Raw genomic sequence first — 18616 nt, forward strand, 5'->3', positions numbered from 1 at the left:
AATTCTTTATTTTTATCTGGTAAACAAGTAATAATTGAGATTTTAACTTTTGGATTGCCTGGTTAGCATCCTTATTACTTGTTTATCAGATAAAAATAAAGAATTGATTTTTGATTTTATGTCCGACAGTTACACTTTAACCACTTCACAGCTCCAGTACAGTATATCTACTCCCCTGCAGACTTCATCTAACCGCCCAGGGGAGTAAATATACGTACTCCCGCTGCTACCACTGCTGTAAGCGATCCCGTTTATTTGTGCGCTCGTTCATGTTGCCATCTGCCCGCCAGGAGATCAATGAATGGGAAAGCAATTCCTAATCATTGATCTAAGTCCCCGTAGCAATTATCGGCGCCTTTTATGAGAAGCTGCACGATCATTCTAATAAATAAAAGTTTCCCATCTTCAGTACACTTCCTGTAAGCATACATATTTCGCTTACAGGACATATAACAAAAAAAAGACTGAGGCCATCTTGTGGCCAAATAGTAAAACTACATCTAAAAGTACTTTTTTTAAATGCAAAGACCTGTTTTTACATTTTAAATTAACCCCTTACTTCCCACACTCCCCAATAGTTACCAACATTTATTTTTTTTGTAAAAAAAATACAATGAAATAAATTTACAATTATAAAAAATGCATTAATAGTTTTATTAGGGACTGAACTTTTTTAATATGTATGTCAAGACGGTATAATACTGTTACTTTATAAATTATGGACTTTTTATTAGTGATGGATGCAAAACTGAAAAAAATGCATCTTTATTTCCTAATAAAATATTGGCGCCAGACTTTGTGATAGGGACATCATTTAAATAGTGTAATAACCGGTACAAATGGGCACATTAATTACGTGGATTTTAATTACGGTAGCATGCATTATTTAAAAATTATAATGGCCGAAAACTGAAAAATAAGGATTTTTTTCCATTTTTTTTTCTTATTTTTCCATTAAAAAACATTTATAATAAAAAACTCTTGGCATAATGTACCACCCAAAGTAAGCCTAATAAGTGATAAAAAAAAACACATTTAACACATTTCATTCTGATAAGTAGAGATAAAGTTATTGGCAAATGAATGGAAGGAGCTGAAAGGTGAAAATTGCTTGGATGCTGAAGGGGTAAAACCCCTCAGTTGTGAAGTGGTTAACTGAAATCTTCTTCCCAATGCACTACTATGGAAAAAATGCGTACCAACGCACACTAACGCATACCAACTGATTACCGTAAGTGTAAATGGGGTTTAAGAAATCCTGAAGAAACATTCATATCCAATCACACCATATCAGCACACCACCCACAGCAGCAGGTGAGAAAATGTTCAGACCCTCTGCCATGGAAGCACACCTTGACATGGGCAGGGGGAACATAAACTCTGCTACTGTCTGGGACATCAGAATAACAGGAAAATGCTGGAAGTCATCACTGAATACTGCAGACACATTCGATGTGCAACCACCAAATACTGAAGCTAAAGGCCCATACTCACGGGCTACGCGCGTGTTGTGGCGACAGGTCGCCCGTGAGTATGAGGCGCAACACTGGCGCGCACCCCGAACCGTCGCTTGTCGCCGCTGTCGCCAGGCGATTGAACCGTTCAATCGCCTAGCGACAGTTGCCGCCGCAACTTCGCCACAACTGTCGCTAGTCCGTGTGTGTATGCGGACTAGCGACAGCAACCCCATAGCCCGCGCACTGAGTTTCCAGCGGGGAGGAGGAACGTCGGTGACAGCTTCCGTCGCGCCACTAGTCCCTCTTCCGCAGTGTGTATGCGGAGGGACGTGGCGACAAGCTGTCGCTGAACTGTCGCGCACACGCTCCTGTGTGCTAGCGACATGCAGTTTTGGTTGCCCGTGAGTATGGGCCATTAGAAACACATAATTTAAGTAGCTCCTCAGACTCTAGTTTGAAAAAAGTGAGTTCTGCAAGGTGGTGGGAGGCTTCCATAATGCAGTGTCAGCAAACTGCAGGTAATTTTGTCCTTACAGCCATCATCATGCATTCCTAACATAAAATACTATTACCCTGCTATGTTCTAGCACAGGCATGGGCAAACTTGGCCCTCCAGCTGTTAAGGAACTACAAATCCCACAATGCATTTGCCTTTATGAGTCATGACTGTGGCTGTCAGACTCCTGCAATGCATTGTGGGATTTGTAGTTCCTTAACAGCTGGAGGGCCAAGTCTGCCCATGCCTGTTCTAGCACCTGCCCCTCGAGCACCGTTAGGCTGGGGCAGTTCAGCGATTGGGCCAGAGCTCAGCTATAGTATTGCCAAACTCAGATTGGCGGCTTATACCCATAATAAGCACTTGGCTACATTATAGCTGAGCACGGCTGCCCGGCATTGAAATCACCTGGAGTCTGCACTGAAAGCATGCAGCATGAAAATTAACAGGGCCAACATTACACTGGCCGCTTTTTAATCTAAGTGTAGCAGCATCATTACAAAGGTGTTTTCATTGGGCTGTTTTCAGTGCGCCTTTTAAAAGAATGAGTGTCCGTGACCAGCAACAGATCTGGCACCAAAACACCTGACGTCAGATCAATCTGCTTAGGAAGAGAAGCATACAATTATCTCTCTTTCACCTTCATCTGAAGCTGCAATCAGTTGCTGCAGGATACAATGTAAACATCATGGTTATGTGCTTGTTCCATGTAACCTGCTCAGTGGAAACTTATGGGACAAGCACGCTATGCTGAGTTGGAACACAGCACAGCAGCTGTCGGGATGCCTACATCTTTTTACTACATTGCAGCACTCAGAATATCATAATAAAATAGTGAAAGCATTTGTACAAAATCAATTCAAAAATATAAGAATTATTATTTTGTCTACATTTTTTTAAATTACTACAGCAATAAATTAAATTAAATATATAATATGATCTTGAACAATATTAAGAAAATCAGACCTACTTAAAATGTAACTCGGGGGCCGGGGCTCCAGTTCAGGCAGTTTTTTTGTGTATTTTGTAGAACACTATATTAAATTATTTTCAGAAATAATTAATGGATGGTCCAGAGGCGTCCCGTGTCCTCCTCGACCTTACCGTCACTGGCTATGTGAAAACGTGACCTTGTGAACTAGCCCATATTGATGCAGTGCTGCCTTAGGAGTGGGGTTCAGGAACAAGGACCCCCGAAACATGCCTGCTCTGCGTCTGTGCAATAGCCCAGACCGACTCAGGCTTTAGCGGAAAAGGCCGAGCCAATCGGGTCCATACTACTGCACTACTAGCATGAACCTGATCGGGCTCTGCTTTTTCCTCTGAAGCCCGGTCAGGTCCGTGCAACCGCGTGTGCGCAAGTGCTCAACAAGCCCCTGTGGACAGTTTTTGTGCGGAGACAGTGCTGGAACGGGCTAGTGGAGGAGGATGGGGAAGACTCTGGAGAATCTAGAGGTAAGTACCAAACTGGGCACTTTTTACCCTACTGGTTTCTACTATTGAAATGAAAGAACTATTTTACTAATGCAGTACTGTGGTGTAGACAAATGAACTGGATGTCCCCTCCCAATAGCAACAGTACAAGTCACTAAGCTATAGCCAAGGGATATGTCTGTATACACTCACGCATGGAACTGTTGCCTTTGGGATTGAGACCCGATCTCTACTGGCAATAGCTATTGAAAGTATGTATGTAGCTCTACTTTTCACTATTTTTTTTATTAACCAGTAGGCCTCACTGCGGCCATTACAGATTTCTCCAGGCAGCACTCTTCCAGAAGAGTGACCAGCCCATCCTGAACTGAAAGCAGATGGCAACAAATATTCCCCCCATGCCTGACCAATAGTTGCCTGCATTACTGGCAACCTGAAAGACGTGACTACATTTCTCTCACATATTTGATAATCCATCAGGTGAAGCTCACCTTCCTTGTCACTTCTTCTTGTTCTTCCGGTATGTCTTCATTCCTTAACTCTCCAAAACTATGCTTTCTTCTGAGTTATTTTTAATTCTGTAATCAGAACAGAGTTTGTGATCAGCTTCTCCCCAGTGTGTATGTAGAAAACAGAGAATACAGCCAATCAGCACCATATACTCTAAGAAGATATTTCTACAAGATGACTTTCCTCGAAAATGGAATAGTAAATAAAACACAAAGACTATCATTCATAAAGCATTTCCGCATGCGGAAATGCTTAGAACAGCTGACTTTACCGACCAGTTAGCAAAGTCAGCATTCATAAAGCCTCTTTCCGCAAGGAAAAATGACACTACCGAGCAGAGTGATAAATCACCGCCTTGTGCGGTGATTATCGGAACAAATGTAGCAAAATGTTAATTCATGAAGATCACCGCAAGCTGTGTGAGGTCGGGAGGTACCGCTCCCTCTGATGTGGTGATACCAATGTAAGTGAATGGAGACACACAGACCTCCCAGGCAGCTGCAGCAGAGCGGAACACGGAGAAATGTATCAACTCGGCAGCTTCCGTGTCTCCGCAAGCCTACCGCTTGTCTACCGCCAGCTTAGATCGGGGAATCTCCGCACTGCTTCCGCATATGGATACTTTTCTATGAATGCCCACCCAGAAGTCTAAAAATCCGCCAGTGGTGTTTTCCCGCACTGATTTTCTTTACCGACAGACTGTTCATGAATGATAGCCAATAAATGTAATACAGCAGCCAGTATGACCTCTATAAATTACCCTTAGTGACAAACGCGCAGGGGCTTTTCTAGGTTCCTGGGAGATCCGGGGCACCCCTGGGCACCAAGAGGGAATGATTGTGCAGCGCGCGTGGTGAAAAAACGGGCGTGGTCATGCCCCAGAAAGAGGGCGTGGTCATAGGTGGGGACAAATGTACATGAACATAGCAGTGGCGTAACTTAAATATATTCAATAGGCAGTATTTCACATAAATAAGCCATCTACCTGGCTTCTGTCTTGTCTTTGGCTGGCTGGCCTGTGTGCTGTACTCGGCTGGCGGTTATGCTGGGCTGCCTGGCTGGTGGTTATGCTATGCTGGCCTGACTAGTGGTGATGCTGTGCTGGCATTGCTGGCAGTAATGCTGTGCCGGCCTGGCTGGTGGTTATGCTATGCTGGCCTGACTAGTGGTGATGCTGTGCTGGCATTGCTGGCAGTAATGCTGTGCCGGCCTGGCTGATGGTGTTGCTGTGCCAACTTGGCTGGCAGTGATATTTGTCTGAATTACACTACCTGAAATGTACTGTTTCATCAAACAAAGCACACAGTGGGCTTGATTCACAAAGCGGTGCTAACCTACTTAGCACGTCTAAAGTCTTTAGACGCACTAACCAGGGTGCTAAGTAGGTTAGCACCGGATTTCTCAATCAGATCGCGCGCTAACTTTGCGCGCGCAAAGTTTTATGCGCAAAGTTTTACGCGCGCTAAGTCCCATAGGCTTTAATGGGCATTTCGCGCGGAGCGCCCTGTGCTCTGTGCAGTACGCGCGTAAAGTTTTACGCGCATAAAGTTTTGCGCGCGTAAAGTTTTATGCGCGAAAAGCTTGTTTAGACGTGCTAAGGGGGTTTTCACAGGCGTGCTAACAGTTAGCACCGCTTTGTGAATCAAGCCCAGTGTCTACTATCTGGTGGAATATAATGTTTTTCCTGCATTTGTACTTTGAAGATTTTTTTTTATCTTTTTGAAAAAAGATTTTTGGGGATACAATAAAGTGTGAAACAACATTTTGGAACCAAACTACTGTTTTGTGGTCTCACCTTGTTAATATAGATCCTCCTGTATAGAAACCTGTGATATTGAGCCAGCCTGGCTTTGCTAGATGACTTGCTGTGGGCTTTGTTGGGCTGGGCAATTTGCTGGGGGCATTTTGGGGGGCTTTGCTGAGCTAGGGGCTTTACTAGGCTTTGCTTGGCTTTATGCTTTGCTGGGCTGGGACCAGGAGGCTTTGCTAGGCTGGGGGGTTTGCTTTGCTGGGGGCTGTGCTTTGCTGGGCTGGGGCCCTGGGGCTTTGTTTGACTGTAAATAGGTAGGTGCCCCCAGTATAGGTTAGATAGATAGGTGCCTCCAGTATAGGTTAGATAGGTAGGTGCCCCCAGTATAGGTTAGATAGGTAGGGGCCCCCAGTATAGGTTAGATAAGTATGTTCCCCCAGTATAGGTTAGATAGGTAGGTGCCCCCAGTATAGGTTAGATAGGTAGGTGCCCCTAATATAGGTTAGATAGGTAGGTGGCCCCAGTATAGGTTAGATAGGTAGGTGCCCCCAGTAAAGGTTAGATAGGTAGATGCCCCCAGTATAAGTTAGATAGGTAGATGCCCCCAGTATAGGTTAGATAGGTAGCTGCCTCCAGTGTAGGTTAGATAGGTAGGTTCCCCCAGTATAGGTTAGATAGGTAGGTGCCTCCAGTGTAGGTTAGATAGGTAGGTTCCCCCTGTATAGGTTAGATAGGTAGGTGACTCCAGTGTAGGTTAGATAGGTAGGTTCCCCCAGTATAGGTTAGATAGGTAGGTGACTACAGTGTAGGCTAGATAGGTAGATGCCCTCAGTATAGGTTAAATAGGTAGGTTCCCCCAGTATAGGTTAGATAGATAGCTTCCCCCAGTATAGGTTAGATAGGTAGGTGACTACAGTGTAGGTTAGATAGGTAGGTTCCCCCAGTATAGGTTAGATAGTTAACAGCTCCCAGTATAGGTTAGATAGGTAGATGCCCTCAGTATAGGTTAAATAGGTAGGTTCCCCCAGTATAGGTTAGATAGATAGCTTCCCCCAGTATAGGTTAGATAGGTAGGTACCCCTCAATAAAGGTTAGATAGATGTCCCCAGTATAGGTTTGATAGGTAGGTGCCCCCCATATAGGTTTGATAGATAGATGCCCCCCGTATAGGTTAGATAGGTAGCTTCCCCCAGTATAGGTTAGATAGATAGATGTCTCTAGTGTAGGTTAGATAGGAAGGTTCCCCCGAGTAAGCAGGAGGGGGCACTGGGCGGAGCGGGCATAACGCAGTTAAAAACTCACCTTCCAATCTCCGCAGGCAGCCTCCATCTCCTTCCAACTTCCTCCCCCAGCATCCCTCCCATTGGTAACAGCGTCAGCTGTGATGTCATCACAGGGGGCGCTGTAACCAATGCAATGGACGCCGGGGGAGAAAGTCGGAAGAAGATGGAAGCTGTGCCTGCAGAGATCGGAAGGTGAGTTTTTAACTACGCTATGCCCACTCCCCCTCCGCTCAGTGCCCCCTCCTGCCGTAGTGTTTTCCGGGGCACCATGGCAACAGGTTTGTGGTCGGTGCCCCGGATCAAAGGCCCTAGCGACGACGCTGCAAATGCGTAATGCACATACAGCTCTCAGTAAAAAAAGGGTAATAGGGTAAAGACGGGGGATTGACCCCTGGGGGCTCAGGCTCTCTCCCCTCCCCCCGCCCCCCAATAATTCACTGCCACCAGGGCTTCCTGTCACTTGCTCTGCAGGAAAACACAAACAAAAGCTACCATGTGTAAAATGGCTAATTTAATAAAAGTATATAAAAGGTAATGCCCGTACCTCATAAAAGCACACATCTCTATTTTTGTAGCAGCTGTCAGTTCCACTTAAACTGACACTGAAGACGTGTGCCCCTGAAAAAGAAATGTTTACCAGCTCCGTAAAGCTGGCCCACCTCCTACTCTGTGTATTTTGAGAAACATTTAGGCTAGGTTCACAGTGGGTGTTGCTTTTCAGCAACGGAACGGGAAAGTCTCACCATACATTATCCGCATATTGTGTAGCATAGTCAATGAAAAGTGTGCTTCACTCTCACAGTTAACGCATGTGATTTACAGTTAGGCCCCATTCATGCAAGGGACACACTTTCAGTTTCAGTTTTCTGCACGCTTTTTTCTGCATACGTTTTCTGCACACCAAGCGTGTTTCTATGCAGGAAAACACGCACGTTTTTTCGCTGCAGGTATTGTAATTGATACAAAAAACGGACAAAATGTGCAGAATTTTTTTCTACGTGCAAAAACCACATTCATTGTGAACTAGCCCATTCATTAACATGAGTTCTCAGTTTGTCTGTGCAGAAAAAGCGTACATACATAGTCAAGTGTGTTCCCTGCCTTACACTTAAAGGGAACCTGAAGTGAGTAAAATTATTTAAAATAAACACATGACGTAGCTGCAAATGAATATTACATACTTACCTCACCATCAGTTCCTCTCAGAAGCTCATCATTTTCTTCTTACAGTGATCCCATCCAGCTCTGACAAAATGTTGTCAGAACTAAAATAAACCAGTTGCTATCATAACTGTTATATATCAGCTGCTGTCAGTTACAACTGAATGTGCAAGGTAATGTCCATGTTTCTCTATGGCTCAAGTGGGCGATATTACAGTTTAACAGTGTGCTAACCAGGAAGCTGTTATGGGGTAATGGCCAACTTCAACTTTTATTGAAAAAAATGCTGCGCCACCACAATGAAGACAATATGTCGTTACTACAATGATATCACTAAACACAATACACATAAATGTCCTTAGATCCAGAGCAATGGTTGGAGTGCGCTGTGTTGAATCCTCTAGAAGAGTTTTTACATCAGTAACATCCACTGCGGAGGGAGGGAGGTGGAGGGAGTTTTGCACGGGCACTATCTCACCATTGACACGGTTGATGTGGGTGTAGTTATATGCAAAGAAAGCAGGTTACGCTATGTCAGATTGTTTTACAGATATGGTAGCGCGCAGTGGATGTTACTGATGTAAAAACATTTTCAACTTTTGACTATTAATTTTTAGTTCAGGTTCTCTTTAAAGAGGAACTCCAGTGAAAATAATGTAATAAAAAAGTGCTTCATTTTTACAATAATTATGTATAGATGATTTAGTCAGTGTTTGCCCATTGTAAAATCTTTTAAATCCCTGATTTACATTCTGACATTTATTACATGGTGACATTTTTACTGTTGGCAGGTGATGTAGCTGCTGTTTGGCAGTTGGAAACAGCTGTAAACAGCTATTTCCCACAATGCAACAAGGTTCACAGACAGGTAACTGCTAGGTGTACCACGGTCCTCAGAGTTTCTTGTGGGAGGGGTTTCACCACATTATCAGTCATACAGCGCCCCCTGATGGTCTGTCTGTAAAAAGGAATAGATTTCTCATGTAAAAGGGGGTATCAGCTACTGATTGGGATAAAGTTCAATTCTTGGTCGGAGGTTCTCTTTAAAGGGGTTCTTTCACGAAAAAAGTTTAACAAGTTGAACAACAGTTTAACTGCCAAAATAGCAAGATACCAGCCGGCCTCCCTAATCACTTGCACACTATTATGTCAGTTAAATTTTGCAACTGTTGTTCAGGAAATGCTGTTGAAAACAAAGAAAGCCCTGAGAATCCCCCTTAAAAAGATGGACTGGCCCAAAACCTGTCATCTGTCACATTTTCTAACTGCCTACTTTTTTCGCGAAAGAACTCCTTTAAACAGGCCCTATCAGTTGCTTTTAGTTATAACTGAAAGGACAACTGATTTTCAAAGTAATGCCCATGCTTTCCTATGGCTCAGTTCACACTTAACGTGTTTTAACTGAAATCTTTTTCACAATGCACTGCTATGGAAAAAATGCGTACCAATGCATACGAACACGTACCAAGGCATTAAGTGTAAATGGGCCCTAACACTCTGCATGAAGTGCGTTGGGATGGTGCACACAGTTAGACCCTAAAGGCCGCACTGTGAACATCGCATTAGTTTGTCATGGCAACTGCCCACTGTGAACCTATCCATAGAAATGTTATCTTACTCATAATTTAATGTGAAATGTAATGTGGCAGTTTTTCCTATCCGTAGCTAGGGTAACCAGGTAGAAACACATCGCAGGGAATGATTACTGCAGAACTGTAAAATAGCATGCACTGTCTCATCTTTATGAGTAGGCTTTTCCAAATGTAAACAATACTTGTCTCAGGTGTAACTACTCAGCCGACTTAATGAATACATATACATGGTCATAAATATTTGTGTGGAAGAGAAAGCTGGAATCACCCCTATAAAAATGATATGCTGGCACCTGCGTATTTCAGGTTTCGCCGCACTGTAATCACATGCTACATTTCAGCACACTTTCACTCCTCTGACATTCATAAAACATCCTGCAATGCTGAGAGCTGGCTGTTATTGTTCCACTTGAACTCACGCTTTGGGGGAGTTGCTGAGAGAAATGAAGTGGCTAGCACCATAAGGAACTGAGAGGAACTCCCTTGTGCATGATGAGGCTGTTTATTCACAGGTGCAGCTTCGGCAGAGTAAAAAGCATTATTGCAGAAAACTAAAAATATCTTCAAAACACAGTAAGGCCTCGTTCACAACTAAAATTGTAATCGCAAACACAAGCGTTTTGCGATTTTGTGCAGCGTTTCCCCCCCCCCCTCCCGGCGCTCCACTGCGCGCTGCGTTATTTGGTAAAAGCGCTTTTTCCAAAGCGGTTTTGTCATTCACTCCCTGACGCAAGTCAGGAAGTGAATTATTTGACCCGGAAAAGAATAAATATAATGTATGCAAACGCAATCGCTGCACAAAGCGATTTTGTAAGCATTTGCGTTTTTCCTATACCTTCCATTGCCCCAAAAATGGTACAGACACTGCTTTGCTCAACACACAGCACACCAATCGCGCTGATATGAACCATCTCATATAGATTAATTGCACAAGCATTTTGTGTGAGATTTTAAAAATCGCCTGTGCTTGAAAAAAAGGCCGAAAACACCTCTATTGTGAACGAGCCCAAAAAGTGTGGATTTATTTCAAAAGAACTAAAACTTAAGAATTCAAGTACAATCGCCCCCCCCCCCCCCAACTTATAGTCAATGGGAATCAGTCCTAAAAAACCCCAGATACTTGACTAAGGAGAGGGAAGGCTCTGAGTCCAATAGAACCTTCCCACTCCTCTCCTGGTCCCCATTGCAGTGCTGGCTCCCCTGTACCAGTATTCGACCAATACTGCAGTCTCCGCCGCCGAAGGAAGGTTTCGGAAGTCTTCGGGAGCCCAAGACGGGCCAAACCTTACTGCGCACGTGCTAGCTCCTTCTCGTGTGTTCTTGCGCGTGTGCAGTATGGAGCCATCTGCCTTCGGGAGGACTTGGCTCCCGAAGAGTTCCAAAGTCCCCCGCGATGGAGAATTTAAGAGAAGACCCAGAGCCTTCCCTCTCCTTAGGTAAGTATCTGTCTTTTTTATTTTTATGACTGATTCCTGTTGACTTTAGAAGACCACTGACATGACAAATTTGTCCTAAAATAAAATGTATTATAAATGTTTGTTTTCCTATGTTGCTGTCACTTGCAGTAGGTAGCACAAATCTGACAGATCTGACAGGTTTTGGATTAGTCCATCACCTCACCTCACAGGGGATTCTCTGGGTTTTCTTTATTTTCAAAAGCACATAGTTAACAGCTGTTGCATTAGTTATTTTGCCAGGGAGGCTGCAATGTGTTTTTTTTTTAAATTAAAAAAAAAATATTTCATGCAGCCAACTGAAAGTTGGCTGCATGAAAGCCCACTAGAGGGCGCTCCGGAAGCGTACTTTCGATCGCCTCCGGCAATCGAAAGTAACAAGATAGGCCGCAATGAGCGGCCTATCTTGTTTCGCTGAGCGGAGTGACGTCATGGATGTCAGTCGACGTTCTGACGTCAGAGCCGCCCGATCCAGCCCCTAGCGCCGGCCGGAACTGTTTGTTCCGGCTGCGCTGGGCTCGGGCGGCTGGGGGGACCCTCTTTCGCCGCTGCACGCGGCGGATCGCCGCTGCACGCGGCGGATCGCCGCGGAGCGGCGGCGATCGGGCAGCACACGCGGCTGGCAAAGTGCCGGCTGCGTGTGCTGCTTTTTTCAAAACGAAAATCGGCCCAGCAGGGCCTGAGCGGCGACCTCCGGCGGCATACCCCGAGCTCAGCTCGGGATTACCGCCAAGGAGGTTAAGAAAAAGTTCTCATTTCCATTAGGCTTGGTTCACAAATAAAAAGGTGTCCAGTCCTGTCCTATCAGTTTTTCACATTTGGCATCGGTTTTGTGTGTGTTTCTGTAGATGTGTTCACACATAAATCTGTACATTTCTGTTCCAGTCCTGGCCTGTCTGTTTTATATCATCTTCTATTATTATTATTATTTATTGGATTTATATAGCGCCAACATATTATGCAGTGCTGTACAATACATAGGATTACAGACAATGATAACAGGGGTGACAGCACAATGCAGGTAATAGGCAATAGATACAACAATACAGGTAATAAGTAATAAGATACACAACACAATACAGGTAGTATTGCAATGCCAGATCATACACTGGAGTGGTAGTACTAATAATACAAGTTCACATATTCTAGGTAGAGTGTACAATCAAGCATGATACACAAGGGGAGAGGGCCCTGCCAACAACTTACAACGTAGAGGGAGGGGGTGGTGACACGAAAGAAGGGGGCTGAATCGAGAGGTTCTCGGCAGAGAGAGTTAGGGCAGCGTTGAGGTTGGGTAGGCCTCCCTGAAGAGGTGAGCTTTAAAGTGCTTTTTTGAAGGTGTTGAAGGAGTAGGGAGCACACAGCGGTGATGTTGAAATCCACGTCCTGTCAGAGTCGCGCAGCCACCGGCAGGACGTAGATTTCAACTAGCGTGGTACGGAAGCACTTAAGGAAATACTGAGAATCCTCCAAGAAGATATGGACTAGTTTATAGTGCATTTTGCTCTTGGAGAAATGTTTGTTTTGTATTTATATCTTAACATGGATTTAACATTTTATAATTTTTTGTGATAGTGGTCCGTTAAAGCCCTAATTTGGCCTCCCATTTTGAATGCACATAATAAGCAATATGCCTTAATTAACAAGTCTCAAAGTTTTCTATAGTCTTTGCAACAAAGGTGCATATTCAGAGCATATATATTGTTCTGCACTTACTGTAGTAGTTTTATGACTGGGAGACGACTATTGTCTTGAGGAAAAAGAAGAAGAAACTGTTGTGCCGAATATACAATTATGGTGTCAGCAGCTGTTCATGTGTGGGCTTACCTAGGGGCTATAAACAATTACTGGATAAATGTTCTACATCACTTATTTTCTAGAAAAACAAGCTGTCTTAATGCTGAAATTATGCACTGACCTACATGTATTCTTCCTCTACATGCACTCTTGCTGTCATTTGTTGCACAGATAAAGGCCTCTGTCAGGCAACCATTAAAGGGAAACATGACCTATTTTTTGTGCCCCTCCTCCAAATAAAATAGTTCCCAGAGGGGCAAAATATCGGAGCTCTCCAAGTCCTGCAGTTTCAAAGAACTTCCTAACATCCAGATTTTGGATATCAGTGCCTGCCCTTTGTCTCCATTGTGGTTACACATAAACAGATCTGATTTGAAGCTGCCTGGATCTAAATTTTATCCGGTCAGGAGAACTTGTACATGCAGAGCCATCAATGGCTGTTATACAGCTTTACAATTCAACTATCTGCAAGCCATTAGTAGATGCAGTCTCTGTCTTAGTAAACACACAAGGCCACCGTTATTAAATTATCGATCAGGCTGTACAGAGAATTTTGATAGATAGCAGGTAGGAAATGGCGGGAGATCAATGGCCCATAGCATTCCATTGCATTGAGTGAATGAGAAGTACAGTGAAGCGTATCGATAGATTTTCAGAAGATTTCATACTAAAATGTATTGAAAACCTGTGTGCAGTGTGATGAAGGAAGAAGACTGCCACATCGAGGGTGTAGCTACCTTGAATCTTACCAAAATGTATCCAAAACACCAGTGTCCTGCATATGGTGGCATTAATTAAATATTTGATGCTCAAACTTTATTAAAGGATACCTGAAGTGAGACTGATATGGAGACCAATTACCATTTAACCTATCTCAGGGCTCAAACCCACTATGGTTGTTGGTGCCAGGCGGGCCGGTCTGAGTACTTCACAATCTGCTCAGTTACTGGGATTTTCACGCACAACTATTTCTAGGGTTTACAAAGAATGATGTGAAAAGGGAAAAACATTCAGTATGTGGCAGTCGTGTGGGCGAAAATGCCTTATTGATGTTAAAGGTCAGAGGAGAATGGGCCGACTGATTCAAGCTGATAGAAGAGCAACGTTGGCTGAAATAACCACTCCTTACAACCGAGGTATGCATCAAAGCATTTGTGAAGCCACAACACGCACAACCTTGAGGCGGATGGGCTACAACACTCATCTCCACTACAAATAGGAAAAAGAGGCTACAATTTGCATGAGCTCACCAAAATTGGACTGGAAACTGGAAAAATTTTGCCTGGTCTGATGAGTCTCGATAGTCAGAATTTGGTGTAAACAGAATGAGAACATGGATCCATCATGCCTTGTTACCACTGTGCAGGCTGCTAGTGGTGGTGTAATGATGTGGGGATGTTTTCTTGGCACACTTTAGGCCCCTTAGTGCCAATTGGGCATTGTTTAAATGCCACGGGCTACCTGAACATTGTTTCTGACCACGTCCATCCCTTCATGACCACCATGTACCCATCCTCTGATGGTTGCTTCCAGCAGGATAATGCACCATGTCACAAAGCTCGAATCATTTCAAGTTGGTTTCTTGAACATGACAATGAGTTCACAGTACTAAAATGGCCCCCACAGGCACTAGATCTCAACCCAATACAGCATCTTTGGGATGTGATGGAACGGGAGCTTCGTGCCCTGGATGTGCATCCCACAAATCTCCATCAACTGCAAGATGCTATCCTATCAATATGGGCCAACATTTCTAAATAATTCAGCCCCTTGTTGAATCAATGCCATGTAGCATTAAGGCAGTTCTGAAGGCGAAAGAGGGTCAAACACTGTATTGGTATGGTTTTCCTAATAATCCTTTAGGTGAGTGTACTTATCCTGCTTCCTTGTCTTTATTGGCTAGTAAGCAGGATGTTCACAGGTAAATAACACCAAAAGTAGCTAAAAAAACCCCTGTAGTACAAGTTCCTCCAAGACACTTCCCTATAGTAAATCTCTCTGTGGATTGATGGTGCCAGAGACAGAGCAGAGTCGGGCCAATCCCAAAGTTTTGCAGTGGACCCACATGTGCGCCTACTAACCCCCCCAACCCTACCACCCCCTCCCCCCACCTGGTGTTACTCTCACCCTTATAATTGGTACTCACTGTTCAGCATAAGCACCAAAGTGCCCACAGTCTGGTAGTCTCAGCGCATGGCATGCCTAACCATGTTATTGCCTGGCCATTTCCATATAAGCATTTACAAGCAATGTGGAGAGAAGTGGAGTGTGAATAGATTGAGGCCCCTTAAAATATGTGAGGAGATCAGCTGGGGAATAATTAAATAAGTAAAACTTTGGTACATTTTTGTCCTGCACCCTCACATATTGCAGTTGATCCAGGGGAAGAAAAAAAACCCCCCAAAGCTTGGCCAAAGCTTCCTTCCGGACTTCAGGTTGCAGTTAGATAAAATATCTGTGTCAGCTGGGAATTACCTAGTAATTATAGCTGTGGATGTCCTTCAATGCAAGGAAAACAATCAAGCCTCCTTTAAATGCAGATACAGAATTTACCAAATCTTGCAATGGAATGGCGCTCGTGGCTGACAGACACTGAACTGCTCCACAAGTGTGCAGTTCAGCTTTCTGTCTGAAAGAGGGCTTAAAGCAGAAACATCAAACTAAAATACAAAGTGGGCTGAGATTAAACATTGGGACCTAGTCCCAGGCTAACCTCAATGTCTATTGGCCACATTCCTCCCTTATAAAGTTCCCTGGTGTCTAATGGCTCCCCTCCAACCCCTATACATTTTCCCAGTGTCTAGTGGTCCTCCTCCCTCCCCTATACTGTTCCCTGGTGACAAGTGGCTCTTCCTCCCCTATACACAGGGTCGGTTCCAGCCGCAAGGGGCCCTAGGGCAAAATCAATCTGAGAGGGCCCCCTGCCCCTTACCCCAGCATATTCACCCCCATGGCACCTGAGCCAGCTGCTGTTCCCACAAGATCTCTCCCTTAAACTTTATTGTGTCCCCCAGCTAAACCTGCACTGTTTTTCTCAGAATAGGAACTCGCCTATCCCGGCACGCTGTTCCATCCATGCTCCCTGTCTTCATCCCTGCTGGCTGCCTCTTCTCTATGACTCTGTGCTTGTTATTGCGTAATTACTCGTCATGGAGGAGAGGCAGCCAGCTGGAATGAAGACAGGGAGCATGGATGGAGCAGCGCCCCGGTGCCAGGATAGGTGAGTTGCTATTCTTACAGATTGGTGCAGGGGGCACAAGTCAGGGGGACATCTGGTGGCCCTTCAGTACTCAGGGGCCCTGAGGCAATTGCCCCCTTTTCCTCTATGGTAGCACCGGCCCTGCCTATACAGTTCCCTAGTGTTTAGTGCTCTCCCCCTACCTACCCCATATAGCTTCCCCGGTGGTCTAGAGTGGGCCAAACATAATGCAAAGTGGGAAACCACTTGGGGGCCAAATTCAATGGCTCTGAAGGCCTGATTTGGCCCGCAGGCCGGAGTCTGACATGTATGGCTTAAAGTGTGTACGCACATCGAATTTTGATTTCCCAATTTTACAGCTTTCATATACAGTAGTATGAAAGCTTATCTACACAAACTGTTCATAATATTCAAAGTACATAGAAGTGGTAAAATTGACCAGTTACTGGCAAATCGAATTTGGATGTGTGCTCTTTTTTTCCCAAGGAGCTGAAGGCAGTGAATTCACCACCTGTTAGCTGCTTCAGTTCACCAGCTCAGCATGGGAGGTAGACAGGTCTGTCCTTTCCCCCTCCGATGAAGTTGCACCAGAGCATGGCAGAACCGTCCTAAAATGGGACATGACTGAGACTTTTTCTGCCCACTGGATAGCGCCACGGGATGTCAAACATGACACAAACAGTGCCATTCAGCTGCAAGTACAATTGAGTGGTGCTTGTGGTCAACAGTCAGGAAACTGGGCGCTAGTTTACTTTGGGAGACCCAGCAAGAAACCTCATAAGGAACAGTTATCCAATAACAGTACCCTCTTACAGCACAAAGCGTTTTGACCGGCAAAATAGTGTGGTGGGTGTAGTATACTACAACTTATTGGAAACTTAGCAGTTTGAGAGGGTGCTGTCCACCCATTCACATTAGCTGAAATTACCTATGATGTTTCCTGCTGGGTCCCCTAAAGTAGACTAGTGCTGGAAGCTGAACTGCCCAACAACAAGTGCGCAGTTCAGCCTCCCGTGGAAGAGAGGTTTAAGCTTGGCACACACATCCAATTTTGATTGGCCAATTTCACCCCCTCTATATATTTTATAAACTTACCTACACAATCTGTGCATAGTATTCAAAATCTGTTGGCCCTCATACTACATGAAGCTGGTAAAATTGGCCAGTCATTGGATGTGTGTGGACCAGTCTTCCTCCCCCAGCAAGCTAATTTGCATAAACCCCGCCAAGTGGCTGGATTACACCCGCTGTCCAGCTCAGTATGAAGCCCAAGAAGTGCCATCTTCTGGTGTGTAAGCTTATAGAGGAAGTAACAATTATGGAGCAACTGTTTGTTGTCACTATGACCAGCAGCAGGAGATAATTATTTACTGAAAAATAATAAATGTCATTTAGTAGCTAACATGTAACTCTAATCATGAGTAATTTGAAGTAGAATGTTAGTAACTTTTGCTGCACTTTCTCTCGGCGTGTACCTGACAGATTCCATGCGTGTCCCCTTCCCTCCCTGTAGTGTGTGCCAGCCCACCTCCTCCCCCGCCTCTCCCCTCCTCCGTGCGAGCGGCTCTCCTCCTTCCCACCTCAGTATTGTGAGCACCGGCTGGCTGAGTGGCTGGTGGCAGCGAGCTGCTGGGAGACGTGTTCCACCTCTGGATTGCCGCCCGTTTCCGCTGGACGCATGTTGTGGCTGCCCATTGTCCCCGGCTGTCCAGTCCTGTCCTCAGCCGAGCGGCGCCGGGGTGTTGTCTGGTAAGCCGGGGCACCCCTTTCTTCTTGTCTGGAGTCTGCTGCCTGGGTGATTGGGGAAGAAGGGGCAGGCTCCTATCTCCTGGCACGGAGAGAAAGGCTGGGCTTCATTGTAGACCTGGGAAACCAGGACACCCCAGCAGTATTTGCATGTTACCGGGGACAGCTGCATCTCCTGCCCAGAGCCCTGCTACCTTCTTACTAATGAGCTGCAGGAACAGTGATGTCATGTAGGCTGGGAACAGCTATGTGTCTTGTATGCTCATTACATACACCTAGCAATGCTTGGAAATTAGATTCAACCTTAGCTATATCAGTGTTTGCAATAGCAGTGTCTGCAGGTTTACCATTCATCTTATAGCATGGGGTACATTAGCCCTTAGCAGACAAGATGTTGCAGTGGCACCTATAGCTGGCATGTTAAGTGGTGTATAGGATGAGCCATACCAGGTCTATAGTGGCTAGATATCCAGGGATGGGCTGACATGGCATGTTCTGGATGCACCATTCAGCTTTGCTTGCATTTGAAACAATGTGAACTTATACATTTTGTTTCTTTCTGAAAGCTTCTAAATATTCTTTGGGGGAAAATGGCTTGCCACACCACTATCATGGGGCAAAAGGAAACATGCAATGAGTATTACATAGTATTACTTTGGCATCTATTGGGAATACAGCATTAGATTTGTTACAAGTAAATTGGTTGCAGTGTTTATGATAATCCTGTCAGGATAATA

General features: G+C 44.8%; 1 protein-coding gene and 1 long non-coding RNA gene across 5 annotated transcripts in view; one reads left to right on the forward strand and one right to left on the reverse strand.

The window, feature by feature from the left end:
- LOC137518848 (uncharacterized) overlaps positions 1-17918 on the reverse strand; it is a 93380-nt gene extending 75462 nt beyond the window's left edge. For 3 of the 4 annotated variants that reach the window (XR_011020914.1, XR_011020911.1, XR_011020913.1), the window contains exons 1-2: positions 17714-17918; positions 3879-3965 (exon numbers count right to left, since the gene is read on the reverse strand). This is a non-coding gene — a long non-coding RNA (uncharacterized lncRNA). Of the gene's footprint in view, positions 1-3878; positions 3966-17608; positions 17653-17713 lie in introns of those variants that run through there. The other variant, XR_011020915.1, reaches the window with a different exon arrangement.
- The window catches only part of DAPK1 (death associated protein kinase 1), a 264648-nt gene continuing 263732 nt past the window's right edge, over positions 17701-18616 (forward strand). The window contains exon 1 of the mRNA XM_068237212.1: positions 17701-17882. The gene's annotated coding sequence lies outside the window, so the exon portion shown is untranslated. The remainder of the gene's footprint in view (positions 17883-18616) is intronic.

Source organism: Hyperolius riggenbachi, chromosome 1 (assembly GCF_040937935.1).
Source record: "Hyperolius riggenbachi isolate aHypRig1 chromosome 1, aHypRig1.pri, whole genome shotgun sequence".
Taxonomy (NCBI): Eukaryota; Metazoa; Chordata; class Amphibia; order Anura; family Hyperoliidae; genus Hyperolius; species Hyperolius riggenbachi.